The following is a 6,000-nucleotide window of genomic DNA, read 5'->3' on the forward strand; positions in this document are numbered from 1 at the left end:
ACAGTAAGGACAATGCTTCCTGACCTGACTTCAGTTAACTTATGGGTAAAAGTGAGCACAATCATCATCACTACCTAGAAGTGGAGAGAGCTTACGTGTTTCCTGAAAAACCACCAAAATGTCTCTCTCCTGACTTCACAGCCTGTAAACTGAATAATGAACTTGTGGGTGCCATTTTTAACTCTGTGCTGCTCTTAAGTCACCTGAACTAGCTCCTCTTTCTTTATGGTCTCTCTTGTTCACTAACTCAAGAGGATTGTGTTAAGAGTTGTAGAGCAAATATCCCAGGTCTGCACCTTCTGTAGAAATTAATTCTCTCCACCACAATAATGAATTTTTAAGCTTTACTGCAGAACAGTCTTAAACACTTAGGTTACAAAAGAAAATGTCACAAAATAAAGTAATAAGTTGCCCCCCACAAAAAACAATGAGTTTCAGTTCCATAAAGTTAGCATCTCCGCTTCATATTTTACTGAAATGAAGTTTCTTTATCTTGCCAATAATACACTGTATCTGCCATTCTGTGTTGCAAGAAACCTTCAGGGAAATACATTTATTCAGGTTCACAGGTTACATCCTCTGTTGTGCTTTGTGACTATCTTGTGATGGACCATGAGATTAGTCACGAGGTGTTTAGCTCATTCACAAAAGAAAAACACTAGCTCTGTGCTGAAGGTAAACAAAAACAACCTTCCTATACAACATTTCTAAATATAATGCACTTAAATACAGCATTTTATATACATTAAACTTAACAGATTGCCCCCTATCAGCACCTTCTTTCTTTTGCTTCAAGGTGTGAAGCAAAAAATTGGCGTGCAAAAAATCAATGAGACTTGGAAATTGGACTTTTCACAATCACACCACTCCAATGTACTGGCCTCTTAGCAAAATCTCTTGTATGTTGCCCTTTGTTGGCATGGAGGTCTTAGGTTCAGTCTCCAGTATCTTCAGGAAGCAGACGATAGAAAAGACCTACTAAAACCTTTGGAGCCACTGCTGGTCAAAGTATGCAATACAGGCCAATTGTTTTATTCAATCCATTAAATATGAAGATTAAAGTCAGTAAAAGTCGGCAGAATAATCTTTTGTTTCTGGAAACATGCTTGTTTCCCAAAGAAAAACTCTCTTATAATACATGATTAATTACCTGTTGGATTTAGGTTTTAAAAGAAACTTATTTAACTGAAATGACTCCTCTAATCAGTAATTAATATGCACTGCTCAGTGTTCTGCTGAAGTATTAACATACCATATTTTCAATGTACTAAATGTATTTAAAGGGATTAAAACTTGATAAATAAAATTATAAAATTTAAAGACATTATTGTTGAGGCAATTTGGTAACAAGACAGACAACAACGGTACTCTTGAAAAACATGTAGCAATAATTACTTCGGTTACTTAATGTATTAATTAAATATCGTTACCAGTCATTAAAAATGTAATTCTCTAATAGGACTTTAAATCTGAATTTATTACTTGCATAAATTTGTGTTAAACGCAATGCCATTAGATTCATATTTCACTTATTGAACTTTAGAAAATGTTCAGCTAAATTATTCATGATGGATGCCATATCGAGAAAAATCTGTGCTTAAAATGGAGCATCATATTATATTTCTAAAAGAGGGCATTAAGACAGGAGTGGAGAACCTCAGGCCTAGAGGTCTAAGGCACCCCTCTAAGACCCTCTATTCAGAGCTTGTTATTCTGCTCAAATCATGCCCCATCTCTTGACTCCACCCATCAGTGGCCTAGCTCTGTGCTGTCCTCTGGTAGTTTTACCTGGTTAGAATGTATCCTTCAAACTGATATAGTTCTTGCATGTCACACTCTGACATTCCCTTTTCAGCATCTGCTGTCATGAGAACACCAAAGGCGGTGGACTGAAAATGGTGGAACTTTCTACTGCCACATGCTTTTAAACATTGAGCTTCTCTATCCTAAGACCTCTCAGCCACTCTCTTAAGGAGCATGGACCTTCCAGAATATTGCCTATTATTTGAAACAACAATGGAAAAATAACTATATTTTCTGATCAACTTTTCAGTTGCTTTCGTTGCACATCCTACACTAATTTTTTTAATGCAGCCAATCTTTTAAGACAGCAATGACCAAAAGTCTAAGTTTGTTCTCCCTGAGAAACTAGGAACAGATAAAATATATTGGTAATAATGCAAACTTGTCTTATCCTACAGAAGGGAAACTGAAAATGAGATAAATGAAATATTAAAGCAATGTCTTTTCCATATCCTTACTCCATATTTTAAGCTAAAATCACTTGCAGCTAACAGAGGGAAATGAGATAAATATTGCAATCCACATGAAATATTCTAAATGCATGAGTAAAATTATTGTGTAAGGGCATTTGCCCCTTTTGCTGTAATATTTTGACTAGAGACACTGTGACGGACAGCACAAGAATTATAAATTTCATCCAAAGTAAATTCCTAAGGTGTGTCTTTTTGTCACACTCTAGCATGACTAAGAGGAGAGCAGAGGTGTGCAGATTAAAGGGTGGAACAATGCAGGTAAGAACAGATTCTTTTTCTGAGACAAAATAAACAGACTGCAGTCATTTAGACTACTGACAAGAGACCAAAATCTGTTCATCCAAGAAACCACCAAGGCTAGATGACAGATTTCACCCATCCCCTCATTGATTGTCTTGAATTTGCATGTTTCCCTTCTCCCATATAAGGGGAAAGTTGTCATTATGGTAGACATACGGGATCCATCTAGCTCATGAATATTGCAAGATGAAATTTCTGCCAGAAGAGGCTAAGCTTACCAGTGTAAAGGCTGAGGATTGGCATTTTTGTCATCACCTGTGCTCAAGTACAGTGGTACCTCTGGATACGAACAGGATCCGTTCCGGAGCCCAGTTTGCATCCAGAGCAGAATGCAACCCACATCTGCACGTGTGCGGGTCATGATTTGCCACTTCTTCGTGTGTGCATGATGTCATTTTGATCGTCTGCGCATGCGTGGGCGGCAAAACCCGGAAGTAACACGTTCCGTTATTTCCGGGTTACCGTGGAGCGTAACCTGAAAACGCTCAACCTGAAGCAACTTTGACCCAAGGTATGACTGTGCAGGACTGAATATTTCTCTGCCCCCTGATAATGAATGACAGCCATTTAATTATGTGGCAAAAAGGTAAAGGTAAAGGTAAAGGACCCCTGAACAGTTAAGTTCATCCAAAGGCAACTATGGGGTTGTGGAGCTCATCTCGCTTTCAGGCAGATGGAGCCGCCGTTGGTCCACAGACAGTGGACTATTCTGGGTCATGTGGTGATAGGTGAGAGAATAGGTTTTGTCATCACTTGAGCATGTGTATTTTGCCCCATAGAAGTCTATGGGGTTTTATGGAAGACACAGATGGCTATATTCAGGGAAAGTATCTATGTGGGTTTTGTAATCAGCTGAAAGAAAAATGTCAAACAGCTATTAGGCAAATTAAGACTATTGCATTTTAACACTAAGGATATTGTGAGAGGGTGAGAAAATCATCTACCTATCCACATTCTCCACTCCAGACATGACTGTATGCATTCCTGCTTACTTTTTTAATTCCAAGCTAAAAAAGTCCCAAATGTTGTATACTTTTTTCATAATGGGGTTGCTACATTCCTTTGTAAATTTTGGTTGCCATCAAAGGGCTGTGATCACTTTTATATACAGTGGTACCTCGGGTTAAAAACTTAATTCGTTCTGGAGGTCCGTTCTTAACCTAAAACTATTCTTAACCTGAGATACCACTTTAGCTAATGGGGCCTCGTGCCACCACTGTGTGATTTCTGTTCTCATCCTGAAGCAAAGTTCTTAATCCGAGGTACTATTTCTGGGTTAGCGGAGTCTGTAACCTGAAGCGTCTGTAACCCGAGGTACCACTGTACTCTTATCTCACAAGGGAGAAACATGCTAAGAGGAAGGCACGCTTGGCAAATCCACACCATTATCAACTCCTGCCCAGAAACCAATGTCCCCACCGTGGAAGGACGTGTGGATCCAGAATTGGCCTCCACAGTCACTTACGGACTCATTGTTAAAACTGTGTTTATGGAAGACAATCTTACTCAGCTACGAGTGATCGCCCAAGACGCCTGTTCAGACACAACGTGTGACCACTAATCTTTTTATGCTGTCCTTCCTCTTCTTGAAGCAGACACAGCAGCACACATCCAGTAGTGGAGCATGGATGAAGATGCATACCAGGTATATAACAATTACCCTTCACTTTGGTGATTCAAATCTCTGTAATGGAGGGTTGGTGGGGTTTTGTTCACCCACAATTATGCTCTGCATTTCCACCCCTTTGCTTTATTAGTCAAAATATATGAAATCTGGATTTCAGTGATTTAAACTTGTATTTGTATACTTGGACAGAGAGTTAGCTCTTTTTATATTTATCATTTGTTTTCTGCACTGTTTCCTTTGATGGTGATCTCACCCTGTCATTTTTAAAATTATATTAGTTGTGTTGCACACATGGCTGGTGGCTTTCTCCATCAGGGCAAGTTGCTGAACTAAGACCGAAGCCGATTGAATTTTCTCTATTACAAATAATTATAATTAAGCTATAATGACTGCATGTGTGTCAAATTCTCATTTAAGCCAAACAAAATGAGGACAATAAGATTACCCAAAAAGTCAGAACATGTCAAATACACTATATGGATGTTTGAATGTAAAGGTTTCTAATAAAATACTGCTGCAGCTACATTTAAGATTAATGTCAATGTCTCTTCTCACTCTTAGTGAGCTTAAAAGCATTCCACGAAGGCATGAAATTATAGCGCACATAGCATTTCTAGCCATAAACTATTTTGACGAACCATTTACAATTCTGACTACAGGTTCAGAATCAAATTGGCTTATTTTTTAAAAAATAAAAAATAATACTTTTACTCCCACATGCCATCTGTTCAAAAAGGAGAAGCAATAATTTTATGCTCAGACAGATTTTTTTTTTCCTGATAATGTTGTATGGACTTTTGCAGGAGAACAGTGCACACTGTATTCACAACAGTGTACTTTCCTGCTTCTCTGGACTTCATACCCTATTAAATTTGGAGAAATCCTTATAAGCCTCTAGGTCTTTAATATGGTTCCAATGCTACTTGTCTCCTCTCCAGCAAGTCCTACAACACTATTAAGTTCCATTGGAGCACCTGTAATGTTTACTCACACAGTAAATAGCAGCTTTATGGAGAGCATTTTTCATGGTGATTTATGTGAAAAGGTTAATCCCCTCCCACAGGGCTGCATTCCTGCTTAGAGACCCGATGTTGCATAATGGCTAGGTCACCATACATTTAAAGCATTCTTACACCCCTAACAGTCATTGCTTTCCACAGAATCCTACAGAAGGAACTGTAGTTTCTTAAGGGTGTTGGGAGTTGTAATAGGTCCTTTAAATGACAGTTCTCAGGATTTCTTTGGGGGAAGCCATAACTGTTAGTGTAAATAAAACATAAGGTGTGGTGTAGGACCTAAGACAATGAGCTATGACTCAATAAGTGTCTGGTTTGATCTTTGCCTCTGCTGTACATAAGAGCCAGTGTGGTATCTAGAGGTATAAAGTGTTGAATTAGGACCTTGGAAACTAGTGTTCAAATCCCCACTCAGCCTTGAATCTCACTGAGTGACCTTGGGCCAGTCACTGCCTTTCAGTCTAACCTACCTCACAGGGTTGTTGTGAGGATTAATTGAGAGGGAGAACCATGTTGAGCTCCATTAAGGGAAAGGTGGGGTAGAAATTCAATTAGTAATAAATTTAATCCATAGCCTTATGTAAGCACCCATTCTTAGTCTCACTTCCCACCATGTTAAGTGTTCAGAACACTTGAAATGACTATACAAATATTATGTATTAGATTGGGGGGGTGTCTCTTGTGGTTCCTATTAAAATTCAAAAAATTAATTACATTGGGGAATTCAGCATGAATCACCTTGTGTTATATCTAGCTGCAACCTTAGAACAACCTCATCAGT

Source organism: Podarcis erhardii (assembly GCF_964252035.2).
Source record: "Podarcis erhardii genome assembly, chromosome: 4".
Classification (NCBI taxonomy): Eukaryota; Metazoa; Chordata; class Lepidosauria; order Squamata; family Lacertidae; genus Podarcis; species Podarcis erhardii.